The sequence below is a fragment of the Alosa sapidissima genome, chromosome 12 (genome assembly GCF_018492685.1).
Source record: "Alosa sapidissima isolate fAloSap1 chromosome 12, fAloSap1.pri, whole genome shotgun sequence".
In the NCBI taxonomy this organism is placed as follows: Eukaryota; Metazoa; Chordata; class Actinopteri; order Clupeiformes; family Clupeidae; genus Alosa; species Alosa sapidissima.
In genome coordinates, this window is record NC_055968.1 from 6,435,937 (window position 1) to 6,454,273 (window position 18,337).

General features: G+C 43.5%; 1 long non-coding RNA gene across 1 annotated transcript in view; it reads right to left on the minus strand.

Annotated features, from left to right (window-relative positions):
• The window catches only part of LOC121677513, a 94,559-nt gene extending 79,445 nt beyond the window's left edge, over positions 1-15,114 (minus strand). Inside the window, exon 1 of the long non-coding RNA XR_006021017.1 lies at positions 14,906-15,114. This is a non-coding gene — a long non-coding RNA (uncharacterized LOC121677513). The remainder of the gene's footprint in view (positions 1-14,905) is intronic.
• Between the last annotated feature and the right edge of the window lie 3,223 nt (positions 15,115-18,337).

Sequence of the window (18,337 nt, forward strand, 5' to 3'; positions counted from 1 at the left end):
GATAAGGGCTTTGTGCAGTGTATTAAGAAGTTGTTTTTAGTTTAAAAAGGGACTTTTGCCGTTATCCATGAGCTATTCCTGACATCAAACAAAGAGTGGGCTTGATGTTGGCTACATATAAAACATAAATACAGAATCTACTCATGAACAGAAGGGAACAAGCTGAGCTTTGGTCCACATGTGATGTCCGCATGCTATTTTCGGAGGCCTGACCCTTTCCGAGGAGATGTGCCGATAGCCCTGTGCAGCACACACTGGACAAATATTGACCCAGTCTCAATTAGAGCCTGCGGATGCGCTCTCCTATGCAGGAGGTGATGACACACTCAACCTGCCCACTGCAGCCAACCCCACAGCAAACAGCCATGATTAATGTCTCTCAGGATTAAAGTGCGCCCGTCCCACTGTATATTAAATTAATACATTACTAATAACTGTCAAATAAAGCTACGCTCATCCTGTAGCTGTCGGGCTTGAGTAGAGGATAGGAGAAGACAGGAGTTCAGCGGGAGCACGGGCGAAACGTGAGCAGGGGGGAAAAAAACGTACAGTAGTATCTTTTTAAGCGAGCACTAATGTTGGTGTGTATTTTTTTTTACAAGCAAAAATTGTTTTCTGGTGTTTCATGGGTGATAAATTATGTTAATCCTAAAGGGGCGCTGGTGTGGAAATGAATGAAGTGTGAGCGCGCGCAGCTCAGATTAGCACGGGCTAAATCCATTTACAGACTGCCAGTGTTTGGGAGCCAGGCCTCTCATTTTCACCAGTTATTATTCCATCATCGATGCTTCATTTCACCGCAACCCCCCACTAACCACCACCACACACACACAGGCACATGCACACATGCACACACACTTAGAGGCACGCAGAGATAGCCACCCTCCCTCACCAAACTCTGTTTGAAAGCAGAGTGGGTTTATTTGCCCCAATATTTGTTCCAGCAGAGGCTTGGATTAGCGTGAGACCTGAGAAGGATGATTAGTGGATGCTCCGACAGCATTCAGAACAGGCAGCCCAAGTGAAAGAAAGCAGCATCCAAGAAGTCAGAATGCACTAATACCCCCATAAACATAGATCTTTTTTGACAATAGGGATCCTAAGACTAATATCCACTGGTAGACGTGAAAATGACATCATAAAAACGTACACGCACTGTATGTCAATATATGTGTACACTTTACGTGGCATCACTTAGAAACATCACAAAGAAAAAAATGCAAGGTCACTATTTCATATACCTTCAAAGCACGGCGTAAGAGTGAGACGGGCAAGGGGAAAAAAAGATAAAGATAAAGAGAGAGTAAAAATAAAAATAAAGAATGGAGGGAATAAGACCATCCCTCCCAAATGCAGCGGAGTGGCTTAGCAGAGAGTGTGGGGCGCGGGGGCCTGGTGTGATCCCACCGTCAGAAGTAATCAGCTGTGCGTCCCCAGACTGCGGCGCGCCTCGCTCCGCTCCGCTCCGCTCCTCTCCTCTCCTCTCCTCTCCTGGAGGCCCGCAGCCAGAGCAAACATATTTCCATTTTAACGCCTTCAGATGATCAAAGCATCAGCTTAATATAATCAGCTCAAAGCCCATTTACCAGCCAGGCCCACCGCTGCGTCTGGGGAGCGCAGACCTTCCCAGCCCTATCTATTCGGAAACAGGTGCTATAATAGTAAATTAATTAGTCGGAGGAGATGCACCTTGTTCCTGGCTGGCGCAGGCCCCTTGTGGGTCACAGCCTCCAGGAAAATGCCATCTGGGCTCAGAGTCCCCTCTGGGAGACAAAGAGGCTGGGAGTGGGGGTGGTGTGTGTGTGTGTGTGTGTGTGTGGGGGGGGGGGGGTTAGTAAAGAGCTGCGCCCGGACCCACGGTCGACTGTGAAGGTTTTTACATGACAATTAACCCTATTAGCCCCTCGCTCACTGTGCATTTGCCTCACTCTTTTTTTTTTACCCCCTCCCCTCCCCTCACGCCCTCGCTTTCACATTCACTCATTTGCTCCTGAGGGCGAGGGTGCCATGGGGGTGTGTTTTGGGAGCGTGTGGGGGGGGGGGGGGGCTTGGGGGTGGTCATTACACCTCAACACGTTGCCTTCCATAAATGTTTACAGATTGCAGAGCTGCAACACTGAGCACAAATGCCAAGGTGGGGGGTGGCATGGGTGAGATGCACCCGACCTTGGCTGAACGGTTGACGTCCCGCAACGCAGTGTAACCCCTCTCCCTCTCTTTCTCTCTCTCTCTTTCTCTCTCTCTCTCCATCCTCTTACGCATTCTGCACACTCCTTTTCTTTCCTGTCTAATTTATTCCCTTTGAGGGTTCAGCTACAGTGGCTGGCCATTGTCTGCGGGGTGAAGATAATACTGTACAAGAGCTTTTGGAGATGGGAGATGTGGCGCTGGCTGCGCCTGCTAATAATAAACACGTGGCTTCACCTCTCCAGGTCAGGACGCTGCCTCTACCCCACACACTGCGGCTCCAGCGGCGGCTCCCACTCCCACAAACACAGGAGGTCAGTGAGAAGCCGGAAAGGAGGGATCGTGGAGAAGGTGCCATCCTCACGCTCCACTCCATATTCACACTGACAGCCCTCTTTATGGCTTTCAGGGGTCTTTTGCATTTGTTTTGTTTTTTTGCGGGGGGGGGGGGGGGTTGGGCAAGGTGGCCAAGCCTCTGAACTTTCAAAGGCCCCGCGCGGCTCGGCTCGTGTGAAGCCGGCTAAGCTAATGGCATGGAGGGCTGGAAAATAGGCGAAGTGACATTGACTCCCGAGCCTGAAATCCCAGCCGTCAGTTGGTCTTCAGGGCTTCGCCTCGCTATAAAAGCGAGAGAGAAAAGGAGAAGCTGGGGGCGTAATGAGGTGGAAAGCGGCCCGAAAATTCACGCTCACAGGATTTTTGGGGAGACTTGATGTAATTACTGTGTAAACACCGCGGGGTTGGGAGGCTCGGTCACTGGACAGAGCAGCGAGCCTCAGACAGGGGTCGTCTAACAATCTAAACGACACAAACGAGCCACCGCGGAAGAGGTTGGGAACACGCGCGCAAACACTGACGGCGCCAATAGAGACATAACATCACGCTCTCATCTCCAGCAGATGGCTACAATGTGGCGCTAAAGGCCATGCAAAGTGATTGGCCATGTGTTTTCTCTCTTCCTCTCCTCGCTCATCCTCCTCTTCCCCTCCGTCGCTCTCGGTGGCCCCATCTCCCTCTGCCTGTCTAGCACTGTCTCCTCTGCTCGCCACAGAGATTTAGTGATTAATCAGAAGCAGGAGTGGGATAAAGAGAGGAGAGAGAAAGGGGGGATGGAGGGGATGGAGGAGGAGGAGGAGGAAGAGGAGGTGGGGGGGGGGGGGTGATAGAGACGTGAGCCAGAGAGAGCGGGTCGGGCCGGGCCGGTGGAACTCCTCCTCACCAAGGACCTCTGGGACCAGGGGGGGATCAGTCCCGCACAAATATTGGGATTTGATGGGAGTGGGCTGGTAAGCTATGACCAGATGGCGGAGGATGTTCCGTTAAGACGGCCGATTGATTCTGGGGAACAGATATCCCCACCCCACCTCAACACCCTCCCAAAACACACACACACACACACACACACACACACACACACACACACACACACACACACACACACACACACACACACACACACACACACACACACACACACACACACACCCTTGTTATGTGGGAAACACCTCTGGGACTGCAGTCAAGTGCCGGCACTAAACTCTGGCACCACACAAAAAAAACAAAACAAACAGAAGCTAACGGCGTAGCAAAGCTGCTCACTCTGAGGCATAGTGGGGTTCTGGCACGGCAGGCAGCGGCCGGGGGAGACAGAGACGGCCCCGGCCGCTGATCTCTGAATAATAGTGCTGGCATCGGGAGGAAATTACCCCCTCTCAGAGTGGAGGCGCTCTCGTCCTCTCACTCTATCGCTCCCTCGCTCACTCACTCACAGGGAAAGGGGGTTAAACGGAGATGTATGGCGGCCTAACCTTATTGTGACCTACATGACCCAAATCAACGGCGTAGTGAAGCACAGGTAGATCTGTGAAAACAAGAGCTTGTGATTTCAAATGGTGACCTCCAAGGCTTCAAAATGTATGTTTCCTCCTGCGTTGATTGAACCAACAGAATGTGTATCAAAGTGAATTGGAATACTCACAGATAATAACCGTACAACTGTACATTGTGGACAATATAAATATAACAAAAACAATATAATCAAAATATTTATGAGTGAATGAAACAGAAAATGGCTGCCTGCATTGCAATACCTGTTACTGACACTCTCAGACCATTCCAATATGTGATGATCACATACAAAATAAAAACTACAACAACAATATACAGTATAACAACATCCACACGTCTCCAGCCAAGTCCCTCCTCTTTTTAATCAAACTCTAATTTTCAGATGTCTCCACTGTTATTTTGCAGACCCCAATTGTGTTATTACTTTTTCTCTGTCATTATAGAGAATTTTGGAACAATCAATTATCTGCCCACAATGGTGGCTGAATGGTATCAGATGATGAGAATGTGCTGCAGAGAGACCCATTGAGAAGCAGGAGCTGAGAGAGGATCGTGTGTGTGTGTGTGTGTGTGTGTGTGTGTGTGTGTGTGTGTGTGTGTGTGTGTGTGTGTGTGTGTGTGTGTGTGTGTGTGTGTGTGTGTGTCGGAGTCTTTGTGAGGTCAGTTCAGAGACAGGAGAACGACAGTGACTTTGGCGCACACACACACACACACACACACACACACACCTTTTACAGAGCGAAAGAGAGAAAGCTGCGACCCGTCCGCCAAATCAAGAGCTTGCACACTGGCTGGGTAAGGCAGGATTGCACTATCTTGGTTTTTTGCTTTTTATCTTTTTTTACATTATATTTACCTACTTACTTCACGCATGGCATAAATACAAATACACATGCTGTCTTATCACAATCAGGAAATCAGCAGTCTTCTTGTCTTGATATTGTATATATAATGTGAAATCTCATAATAGTGTTAATCAATGTTAAAGAACATCTCAAATTGTGAGTAAAAATATTTCATCATAAGCAACTGTTATAAATGTCTTGTATGTTAAAACTGATCAAGTTCAGATTTGATGACAAAATGTGAATGCTTCTTCCTATTTTACATTTTAAAGTTTAATATTCAACATAACAGAATAAAATTAAACTCTGAAAAGGAAAGGGTGTTATTTAATAGTAAAATTAAGAAAAACACAATGCTTTATTGTTAATGAATAACATTGTAAAAAATAATCTGATTTTATAAAGAGTATATTCATTTCAATCTGATAAATATGGCTTATTTTTTTCTGTCTGCATTGTATCTTGAAGAGGTAGCAATCTTGTTAAGAGGATTTAGTCCCCCATTTCTCTCTCTTTCTCACAACTGGTCATCTTGATTTAAGATTTTATTTTTTATCAAAGAATGGATCTTGATAGAGGTGTGTGAATATTACACTCTTTTTTAGAGGTTGTGGGTTTATCTATAATCAATTTTTTTCCAGCAGACACACACATTAATTGCCTAAAATGATAGGCTTCCATCAATACATCCTTGAACTTAAAAAGCTCGGTGCAGCCATTTTCTCTTTTATTCAATCAAATCATCCTACCAATTGCCCTCCTTTGGTGAGATAATGCAGTTAAGCTTTTGTGTTCCAATATTTCGAATTAGACCTACAGCTTAATTCTCTCAAAAAAAAAATGAAGTGCAAAGAAAAGGAGAAGACAGTGGAGAGGCGATGAAAAAGACGGATGGTGGCCTCCATTATTCAGCACAACATTTGAGGATCACAGAGCAAAGTTACACATTTCAAACGCAGCCGGCGGAGCCTGGGCTTTGTACCGCGCTCTCACTAACAGCGCGGCCGCCGCTATAAGATCACTGATTACTCGACGCGTGCTGCGCTCACTGCTCTAAATATAGTGACTTCACTGTACAGCCCAGCACATTCCCCTCGGCCGCAAAACAGGGTCTACTCATTAGCTTTCCCTAGCTTTCCAAAATGAAATACATTTGAAAATTGTACACTTTCATTTTACAGTGTGTAAAAGCAGAATAGGCACAATCTACTTTATTCTTTGTACATGAAATTAAATGATTAATTGATGACAAAATTATTGTCTGCTATATGGTAGTACATGTAATGTAAATGAAATGAAAATGAATTTTATAAAAGACTTAGATATATGGAACTCCTTCATTTATTCATCTACTTAGAGAGAACCATTACGACAAGATTCATTTTAAATAGCTTTTTTAAAATAAAAAACACAACAGCAGGGATCCTGCCTTGCTGTCAAGAAACAGAAGAGGAACCCTAAGAAAGAAACACTTAGCAACACAGATAAGAGGGACAGAAATTGCCACTGGAGAAAATTAGGATTATTTAGCTCACCAATGAGCACCTATTTGCTGTTGGTCATAATGCCTTCTCACACTTTATAAAATCATCATTTAATTACGGCCACGATAGGCTGATTGTGGGAGCGGGCGGGCAAGCGGCGGGCGGGAGAGTGCGAGGAGAGATGAGAGGGTTCCTGCTCTGGGGCCCAGCGCACAAAGACAGGGATTGTTAGTCGCCTTGGCATTTCAATCATCACCCCTGTATCAGAGTTGAATTAGAGCAGACGCGTCGCAGAGAGGACGTGTCAGCGATGAACATTTTCAACTCGGAAACAAAAGATCATGCCCCCCCCCCCCCCTTCGTCAGAGGACACTAATGTATGGAGATGCTCTGATGATTTTTGGGGAGTTCATTCGGTTGACATCTTACTGGAAAGCTCGGATACTGCAGGATTTGTTTTTGTTGAGTGTTATTTCCCTAGCAACTTAAATTGGACAAGCATGAGAAGACATGCTATTATTTTCCCAGTTGGTTATCTGATACATTCTTGGTTGGTCTAATGTCTCTGTTATTCTGATATACTTATTCAATTTACTTTCAACTTGATGCATCCACATGCAAGCCAGCAGCCTTCTGCAAGCATCACACCAGTGCATTACATTATCTGTGGATTCAAACTGCCAGAATCTTGGGCCACTCCAGTAACATACTCACACAAACAAACACTCGCACAAACACACTCACACACACTCAGACACACACTCAGACACACACACACACACACACACACACACACACACACACACACACACACACACACACACACACACACACACACACAGGTCTGAAAAAGCTAACCTCTTGTCTGACCCTGTCTGTTCAATTTCCCTCTCTGAAATGGTAAAGGCTCCTTCTGTCACTCTCAGTGTGAGACACACACATCTCACAGAAAGTAAAAACAGACACACACCAACCTGTTGTCTTTCTCTATTGCCCTTTTAAAAACACACACCAACCTGTTGTCTTTCTCTATTGCCCTTTTAAAAACACACACCAACCTGTTGTTTTTCTCTATTGCCCTCTTTTGCACATCTTTTGCAAACCCCATATACAACAGCACTTTTGTTTATGGTCCTTCAATATACATTATTCCTACATGCGAATACACAAACATGAAAATTGTGGTTCTATTACTATTGCTATTTCTTTCTACACACTAAGTCTTCCTTTCTTGAGTGTTTTAAAAACTCTTCCTTTGTGATGATTAATAATAACCCCACACCTGAATTGTAAAGCATGCATCTTACCAATAATTCAAAACTGGTGGTATCCATTTAAAACAGGTATGAATGCATGGAAATTGTATCACCAAATATATAAGCATATATAAGTGTTTTTATAAAAATGCTGAAATTAGATTAGATATTTTTCCCAAATGTACATTATGCAGACATATTTATATGTCCTTCCTGGCTTGAAGAGATGAGAGTTTGCTTTTCCTAAGACCCACACATCTGGCCCCTCTGCACATCAGTGTTCTGATGCCATCTATTGGAAAGCCTGCTCATCTTATCTGTGTTTCTCACCACCAGATGCAACTACACAGCCTGAACACACTCCGTGCTCTTTAAATATGTTGGAGTAGGCTACATAAAATAACTTTGTGGGAGATATTATCTAGAATATTTTTTGGTTATCCAATTAATGCCTGCCTCTATTAAAATTAAATGTAAAAAAAATCTCAAGTAAATCACAGCAAGATATGCACTGCTCATATGTGCAAGGGAATGAATCCAAAAAACAAACAAGTTATCTACCAACACAACACCTATGGATAACGTCAACATTACTGTTACTACAGTTATTGCAGTTATTCCAACAACATTCCAGTTATTTTGAAAAATCTTCATGAGACATTTGCTAACAAATCTTCCCAAATACTCTACACCTTTTCAGGTAATGAAAGACAACTCCACATATGCCAGTTAATTTCTCTTTAAAATCAAGAGAGGACAGAGAGAGAGAGAGAGAGAGAGAGAGAGAGAGAGAGAAAGAGAGAGAGAGAGAGTGAGCGAAAGCGATGATAGCTGGATAATGTTCATCGTCTCTCAGTATTCTTTTATCTTACTGCAGGGGGCAGTGCCTGCATACGAATATGCCGCTCTCAGCTCTCACGGAGCAATTACTGCCGCTCCCTAATTACCTCTAATTCCACTGTGTGTGTGTGTGTGTGTGTGTGTGTGTGTGTGTGTGTGTGTGTGTGTGTGTGTGTGTGTGTGCATGTGTGTGTGTGTGTGTGTGTGTGGTGTGTGTGTATCCGCGCACACGCAACCTATTCCCCAATGGCTGTAACTCCCTCTGGTTTCGATACCACCCAACAAGTTTTATATAAGGGAATTAAAACATATGAGACTCTAATGTAAAAAAGACTGCTACTGAGACTAAGTGGCTACTTAAAGCAACATCAAAGAGTTTTTTGTACCTTAAAATAATGTTTCCAAAATCGTTTCAGTGGTTCATCAACTTGTAACAGGGTGAACGGCACTTCTGCATTCGCTTCACAGCCCTCTATCGGCTATAACCGCACTATGTAAGTTTGCCAGATCGGGTAGCGGATCTGTAGTTCGATGGAATGAGACATAAGAAACTACAAATTTGACTTGCATCTGATGTCGCAATACATCGTACTATCATAAATCGTACAACATATTCTACCTTGTCTATGGACATCGTTATTTGCAAAGCCGGTGCTGGATAAACAAATAGCATGCGTGCGACAGAGGGAAAGTTCTTTGGTGTTGCTTTAAATGAATGAATTATGAACTGTAACAACTAATGGTGCATAAGTAATCCATGTTTTGTTATGGGACTACAGATGGATCATGAGAGGATATTTGTTCAAACATAGGAACAGATTCAGAGAGACTCTCATGGTCGCTGGCATGCACCTTTCACCACTCCACACTCACAGCCTTATAGCCTCACTCTCCTTGTGTAAAACAAAATGGCAAATCTACATCTGCTCTGTCCAAACCCCCCCCCCCAAGCCACAGCCACAGCCAGACCCCCCCCCCCCCCATTCCCCATCATCTCTGCACTTGCATATCCATTCTCTGGCAACCCTGTTGGCATGGAGAGGGCCTTGAGTGAGCACTCTTGGGCACTTTGCCCCCCCCCCCCCACCCCCCCTCCCCGCCAACGCCACCTTGACACTTTATCCAGCGCCACTCAGGGGCCAAGGCTGACGGGGTCAATAGGTTCATTTGAAAATTGACTGTAGGATGATTGGAGGTCTCTTTTTTCATTCTGTCTTTCTTTCCTTCTTTTTTCTGTGGTTCTCTCTCTGCTTCTGTGGTTCTCCTTGGGATCGATCCCTGAGCAAGCAGGCAAAGGTCTGGCCTCAATCACAGGGGGCTCTTTCATTTCAATCACATGCTGATAGAGGCTTGACATTAATTGGTATAAAAAGCAGTGCAGTGGAGGTGGCCACGGTGTGTGTGTGTGTGTGTGTGTGTGTGTGTGTGTGTGTGTGTGTGTGAAGAGTGCTTAGAGGGAAAATGGCCTTGAGAGAATGATGACAGACAAATTACCCTCAAAGAGAAAAGAGATTCCACCCGAGAGCCACAAAATACACATCTGCTGTCAATTAGTCTGTCATAATACATGATAAACCTTCAGAAATGGAGGGGGCTCAGAAACATCTGAATTCGATGTCAGGGTCAGTTAGAAAAGACCATGTTCATTCATCTGTTCATCAAGACTACGTTTCTTTGTCTTTACAAGCTTGGTACATCACATGAAAAGAGAATAACTTTTAACAAAGAATATCTGTCTGGATCTGATAAAAAACAACTATGCTTCCACAGGACCCAGAATATGAACTGGTGAATAGATTGCCAATGTGATTGATTTAGGCAATTCTAAAGTATTGCATTTAATTCTTCCTTTAATTCAAAACAAATCCAAGCACATGGGGACAGACATTTGAAGTGTTACTCATTTAAAACGTAAAGCTAGGTGTTTGGAAGCTGTGTTTTCTCTACACAGGTGTCCAACCCCTGATGAGAACACAAAATGCAGCAGAGGGCTTCCTCAGAAGAAGCTTCAGCACAATATTGAGACACATCTCTGGCAAGCCAATATTTATCATAAGTCATTTGCCCTCAAACAGACAACTGCGGGTATTGTGCGCTTGTCACAAGTGACTAAGATTTATGACAGGCGATTACCACGTCTGCGGGCCGGAAGCCTCATTAGCTGCACTATTCTTTAAAAACTGCAGCAATAAATTGACTTCTGTTGCCGTTTAGCACATATCGAGGGCTTCTGACAATTTCTTTTTTCCATTGGCAGGCTTCTCACAGTATGACTCCTCTAATGGTTGGAGAACTACATCCTCATATAAGACAAGCAAGAGCAGCAAATTATTCATAACAGATGTTTTTCCTTTTCAAGCTGTCGGCTGTGAACATTACCCCTCAATACACCCCCCCCCCCCCCCAAAAAAAAAAACGTCTCTTCAGTGTGACATTCGTCAGTCAGGTATACAGACCACAGACTCCTGCTGTCTCCCTCTGACCTGGTGCCATTTACAAGCCACAGAAGGCTTGTAAATGGGAACAGCACATCAACAAAATGAAATGTTGCTGTTCTTATCGATGTTTTGTTTTGAAAAATCACACCCTGCAAGAACTCCACTAGGGGGAAGAGAGAATGGCAAATAAAAACTGTGGGTCTATAATAACTCCGCAATTTTCATTGCTGGATAATGTGGCTTTTTTGCCCATGGAAGATAAGTGCTCTGTCAGTATGAAGTCTCCCCCTCCACCTTCTCCCCTACCCCTCCTCGTCTAATCGCAGCGTTTGACCACCTGTGCTGCCGAGCTGTAGAGGAGGTTGGGAGCTGGCGGTGCAGACGATTAAGTCCCTGGGGATTCCGCCCCCCTCCAGCCATCACCCCCCCCCCCCCCCCCATGAATGACTGGAGCACCTGCCTCGCCACAGTAACATCCTGCTCACCTCAGCAGTCCATGAACACACTCACTCGCAATGCCCCAGAAAGCCCGGCACGCCACACACACACACTTCTATATTGGTGTGCAGAAATCAAACGCTCAAGCTGCACTTTTGGGAACAGATACACACAAAAATAATTTTCTAAACACATGCAGAGAACCTTATCTATTGGGAAAATTTGCATAGGAGACACTGGCAGGCATGGTATGTTATCATATGTTGCAGCTATTCATGTGTTCAGTGGAATCTAGAAGCAGTACCCTTCAGTATCTAAATGTCTACAATGTAGATTGCTGCTATGAAAATGTCAGTGTCAACTAATTTTAGTATAAATATTTGTTAACTGTACGCATACACAAGACACATACAGAAGTGGTTTTGCAAAGAATAAAATTATCTGAGCATTTAGTATTCTTTTGTACAGTAAAATATTAAGTGTTTTACACTGAACATGGTTCAATTGTGCCAATTATGATCTATTCAGAAGTGTGACCAATATGCATATGGTATGGAATGTAATATTAACATGTGGAATGGGTGGAATAAAATTTTGGGGCATGCCCATTAAGGAATTTTCTATACACAACATTCCTGAAAAGAAGAGGAGTGCCCCACTGCAGAGACCAAGTCCTCAACAAGCGCTGAACAGCTCATATATGAGATATGTTCATTTCTGCCAAAGATCAGGCCTCAAGCAGAGGGAACATTCCCTGAGCTTCTGACAATCTGCACAAGTGCTCGTGTAACTCTGCTAGAAACCCATTTTCCCTGTCACAGGTACAGTATCAGGCCAACCTGATGTCCGCTGGAACACCTAGATTGAGGTCTTAATTCCGACTTTCTGGTGGACAAGTGGGAATAGCACCCTTAAAACCCTCATTTACATTTCAGGATTAAGACAGGCCTGGCTCCTGCAGGTGCTTTGGGCCAATTAATTACAGCTCTCCAGGTGCTGGATGGCCATGTGGGTTTAATGCCGGGTTAGAGCAGCTTTGCCAGAGTTTGTCCATAAATCGCTCTAATTTAAGGTTTTTTAAAGCAAGTAGGCACTTAGGACAAGAGTCTATCAGAAGCTTTCAGTGAGACAAAGAGCTCTGTGATGAGGCCCACATTAAGATAGCCCTAGGCCAAGGTTAAACACAACTTGCTTGTTCCATTTATTTAAAGCCAATACCGTTAATTCTAATGTGTCAGAAAACGGCTTGTGTTTTATTAACAGAGATACTTGTTTAAAATACTTTATTTCACATGAGTTTTTTCATTTAATATATGGATAATCTAAATAAACCATACATAATCAAAATATGTATGTTAAAGAACTATTAAAAAATTAGCCATGGAAAATCAGCCACTTTCATATCATCTGTGGTTTGAGCGACATAATCCTGTTAGCCTATGTACTGTAGCTTCCGCCATATTACTTCTGCCACATGAACTGTAAGGGTCTTTGACACACAGATGGGTGGGAGGGCTACTCTAGGCTATATCCAGGGGTCAGATGGCTAACCACAGACTTGACTGATAGGGGTTTAATGATGGGGGTTGGGTTAGCCGAGCGGAAGGGGGCTATCATCAGTGTGACTGACAGGACTCAAACTCAAGCTCAATTGGCTGTAATTGCCGGTCAGTGCTCTCCACTCTCTCAGCCCTGCCTCTCACTGAGTCCTCCCCTCACTTTACCAGTCCATTAAGTTATTTCCCATCGAACACCTCTTCAGGGGATACCCGGCACAAGGATCGCAATTCAGGCTGCTTCCACCCATAATCCCTGCTCAGCCATGAGGACTAAAGTAATTGAGGGATTGGGGATTTTTCTTATTAAATGATTCTCATTCTATATCTGCTTATTCTCACAAATAAACCACTTCATTGTGGATATAGGTTCATGGTCCTTCTTTATGCTTTTTGCCCAGAGACTGTAACAGTCAAATGTTGATAAATGCTTAGACTGAATGAAGCATGATGACAGTAATATTGATTCTACATAACTTTGCAGATGGTACTACAAAGTACTATCAATATGGGATGATCCATTACCTAAAGGTTTTCTGTACAATTTAATGTACTTAACAATTTCACCCACAATATAGTCTACTCAAGAGCAGTCACAGAGTATAGACTACACAGATTTAGTCAAACCAGTAACCTGAGTGACTAACACAAACAAATACAATACAAGGTTTAAAGAGTAATTATTTTCTATCTGGTTCATGCTGTCTAAGCCTGTAATTGAAAACAATGATCCAAAAGGAACTGTGAGAAAAACACCATTAATATGGAATAAGCTGAAATCAGGAACCCAAACCATGAATTTGGGTGCCATGAAGAGGCAGTGGAAGCTAACTACAGTGGCGTGTAATTCTTGCTCTAACACACACATGGCTGATCTGACTGGCACACAGGACTCAGAATGATTAAGTCAAGTAACAGAAGGGGCAATGATGCATACTGACTGGCTGGTTTCGTCTCCCAAGAGTTGCAGGATTCAGGCGTTGGTATTGGGTGGCAGTAGAGAGTCAAGTCATTACATATTCTATTCAGATTGAGATTGAATTTTAGGAGAGTCTTTTTTTTTTTGTTCCAGTGCAAATGTTGACATTTCAATATGCCAAGTGAGAAATCAACTCATTTGAATATTTTGTGCTTGCCAATTGTTATCGGGGGCAGAAAGCCAGAAGTACAGGTTCGAAATTGGCTGCATTAGAATAAAAAGTTGATGAAAAGAATGACAAACTAACAACTACTTCAGAAAAAAGGCCCTTTGCTCTTTGAGTGACCAGTCCACATGAAAATTCAAACGGCCCTACGAGGCATTTTCTCTTTCATGTAACTCATGCCAATCAAGGCAACTCAAAGAATGCTTGCAGATGTGAAGGGCACTGGAGTCAAGCCTCGTGGCGGGTCACTTCTGGACAACGCACACTGCATCATCACACAGGGGCAGTGCCAGAGCAGCAACAACAACTTTGAAACCAACAAGAAATTATAAAAACAAGCTTCCGTATAAACTTTTTTAAATGTAAAATGTAAACAATAAATTCATGAAAACATATTTTTGTCAAAATAATTGCTGTAACAACAAAAACAAAACATTTAAACTAGTTTGCGCACACTTTACATTAAAGACGATTTCACCATTAGCACTTAACCAAATTGAAATAATCATGCGCATAATTAAAATGGTTAATTCCTGGCAGATTGCTGAAGTGAGCTGCAGTGGTTTGCAGACTGTGCAGCTGCAGATGGGAGAAGCACACACTGTGGTGGGCAGATAGTCTGTGGCTTAGTGCTGCCTCTTTCCCACATCACGTCTCTTACTTTCACTCTCGCCGAGATGCCCCGAGTGTCTTCCCTGCCACTGACTCAGAGTGCTTGCATGACAGCACTGTGCCCTACCACACAATTCGGCACTCAACAGGAGCAAAAAAAAAAAAAAACTGCACCATCAGAAGAGTCATTTGCATTACAGCACGGACCAGGCAGGAAGAAAGTCAGTGAGAGAAGAAAAAGCCAAATGGAACTTACCCTGGCAGAAAATCTCCACGACCAGCGCCATCTGAGCCAGAGCACTGCCAGCCATCCTCCTCTCCTCCCTCTTCCCAGTCAGCTTCCCCTCATCTATCCATCCATCAGTGTAGAGTAAAAGAGATGCAAGTTGAAGTCCAGGCGGATGCCTTGTACACTCCAAGCCCTTGCTTCCCTCTCTCTCTCGCCAACTCCTGTGGCGCAGCGGAGCCTGCCTGCCTGAAGAGAGAGAGCAGGTACACTTCAATGCCAGGCGGCTTCGCTCGCCTTCGCCGGGGCAGCTGTCTTCACCGTTTCACCCCCGAGATCGCAGTGTGCAGATGCCTGCCTCGGCACACTCCACACAAAACAAACACACGCGCGCCGGGGGTTTTCAGCGGTGCAACCCTGAGCCAGGCCTGTCTTTGAAAGTGCTTTCTACCCCACAACACAGACGGCTTTCATTATCTTCGCAGTCACAGCAAGGCCTAGCTTTAAAAGCTACTGATTTCTTTTTTCCTTTAGCCTCCCACACAAAGGAAGGGCATTTTGTAAATTACTTGCTCGTTTCAGACCAACAAAAGGTACTTTCATTGAGCCCCCCCTCCCCATTTGATTTTGCTCAAATTTGATTACAAGGATTGAAAAAGGAGAAGGGGGAGGAAGAGGAAATAAAAAAAAACAGATGGCGTCCTCATTCAGCACTCTGAATGGCTTTATCTGTGTCTTTTTAAACTGTGGCAATCCACTGCGTTTCAGTTGGCTAAAAAAAGAGAACTTGACAAAAATTATTGGTTTGTCATTTCTCATACAACTGCCATGAAGAACTCAAAGAAAAGCCTTTTCTTCCTCTCTCTCTCACTGCCTCTCACTCCTCTCCCTCGCTTTTCTCTCTCAGTATCGCCTGCTTGGATCAAAATAATGGAGATTAGGTATTTCATTAGAAATTATAGCTGGCTATGGAGTGGACTGTCATATTAATAGCAACCTGCTCTGGGCCTTCAGCATGTGCTATTCACCTAGACAATAGAGACAGGGGACGATACATTGAACCTCTGATTCAGGCCTGATCAATTTTCTATCATCATCAAGACAGGAGGGGGATTTTTTAACAAAGACCTTCACACATGACTGGCCCATGGAAAGGAGCCCCCCTCATTTCTCTCTGCAAAACAGTTCCAACTAAACTAAACACATATTCTCCCACACAAAGAGATGTATTCTCCTGAGAGAGAAAGGAAAGAGACATGGGCTATAATTCCATTTCTATGCCGCAATGGGCATTTCAGCGTGTTCTTGTTTTCAGCTGGAGGTAATTATAGGCTGTTGCAGACTCACACATGAAGGAAGAGTGGGAACTAATGGTGAGAGCTCAGCTATATTGTTCTGGTCCTCATGGCAGTGTTGCTCTGTGTCTGGATCTGAGCACCAAGAGACACCACTGGCTCGAGGATGAGTCTAGCATGAGCACTGAGCCTCGAGACCTTGGAGGAAGCCCTGCCAAAATGCCTTAACGAGGTTCAAAAGAGCTTTTTCAATTGGTTTGGCCCTTCACCAACACACTGCAGCTTCCCAAAGAATATATTTCTTAGTACTTTAAAACCCTCCCTGTAATGTTGTCCTGGCAGTCTCTCAAACACACCAGTAGCATTCTTCATCCACATAGGCTATCCCTGTGCTTACATGCAAATGTTGATGAATTACAGTTGTGGATTCAGACTAGTCAAAGAGGTTTAATCTTAAAATACCTGAAAAGCCACCCCCTAAACTACTTTTACATAATCATCCAATTCATACACACTGTGGATTCCCTCAACTTCTCTGTGTAAAATGAAAAAGGGGTGACTATTATGTGGCTGATAGGTCCAAAATGAGACGCCATGGATGAGTAACTCTAGGTGCCACCTGAGAGTTGGCCACACTGAGGAGAGCAGATGTGCTCCATGTAATGTCTATAATCACAGTCATCTCGACCTTGTCCATTTCCATATGCTTTTTTTATACGGAATGGAGACAAGTCAGAAATGATGGACTCGTGAATTCCCAGGCTTTTTCCATAATTCCACTGTTCCGCCGTTTCAACCAGACAAACAGCATGGGCATAAGTAATGTCTTCGCATCTTTGTAAGTTCAGAAGCGTTTCATTTCAAACGCACAGGTTATGTACCGGTCGTTCTTTGGGAAAAGTCATCAGCAAAGTGCAGAAAAGTCCGTTGACATTTCATGTGTACAATGTATTTTAGCATGTTACTATGTTGCTATTAGTGAAATAATCAAAAGTGTCAGCCTGGGATTGCATGGACTATAATTCGGGTTTCACTCAACAGATGCTGTTTTGAATTTTGAACATACCCCTCCTTTTCAAGGGAGTTACAAATGTACAAACATATTCATAATAATGTCAACATAACAATCAACAATCATACATGCCACTAAAAAATACAGCTACAATAAATTAATTGCCTGAACAATTGCCAGCTACAATAAAATAATTGCCTGAATCTAACATATTTTGTTCTGTTCAAATTTCTGTACAAACACAGTCATGAATCACTTGTTTCATGTCTGGGGGACTGCATATCAAAAGGTCAGTCTATCCTGGGGATGCCTTTATCACACTCACTCTGCATCGCTGCAACAGACCTGACATACTATTTTCATATTGGACAAATACTTTCTAAGCCACCTGGGAAAGAATCAATATGATGGAAAAGAGAGAACCAAGAGTGACAGATCCAAAACAGACACCCAATCATGTCTGATCAATAACAAGAACATTAAACATTTATGTAAATAGGACATGACATTTAAAGTTCAAGACAGTTACAACAGCAGCATGATTGCGTGTTTGCATACAGGTATGCTTCCATTCCTTGACCGAATGAACTTACAAGCAGATGGTAAAATAACTGCTGTTATATGGACCGAAGCCCTGGGGTTGGGTTGAAGCGATTTAAGTTGACCCGAATTACATTTGGGTGTGTGAGGAAATGATTACTGACCAGTACTAGTAAAATCTCACATTTTTCCATATTATCAGATAAATAATGCCATCATTTCCACTGACATGAGCAAATATTAAGTAGCAGTGAATATTGCTATATTTTCAAAAAAGCTGTTACCATATGATGAAATATGGAATATGTAGGCCTATTCTCCTGCTAAGGAGGGATGAAACTAAGTTTGATTAATGCTAAGTTTGCTGCACCCATTTATCACAACGCCCTGTGTTGAACCAGAAGTAATTATTGTCCCTTCAGATAAAAAAAGGAGACTGGGCAATTTGAGGGTGGAAAAAAATAAACTATGGAGTGACCTAAAATATATTTCCTCCCCTGTTCCAATAAAACCCACTTCATCTGAGTATTTGATAAAAGGATTACTGAATTGCATTATGCAGCACCGGTCAAATCTGGATGTGGATGTGAATTAAATAATTTCTTGTTTCCTTTT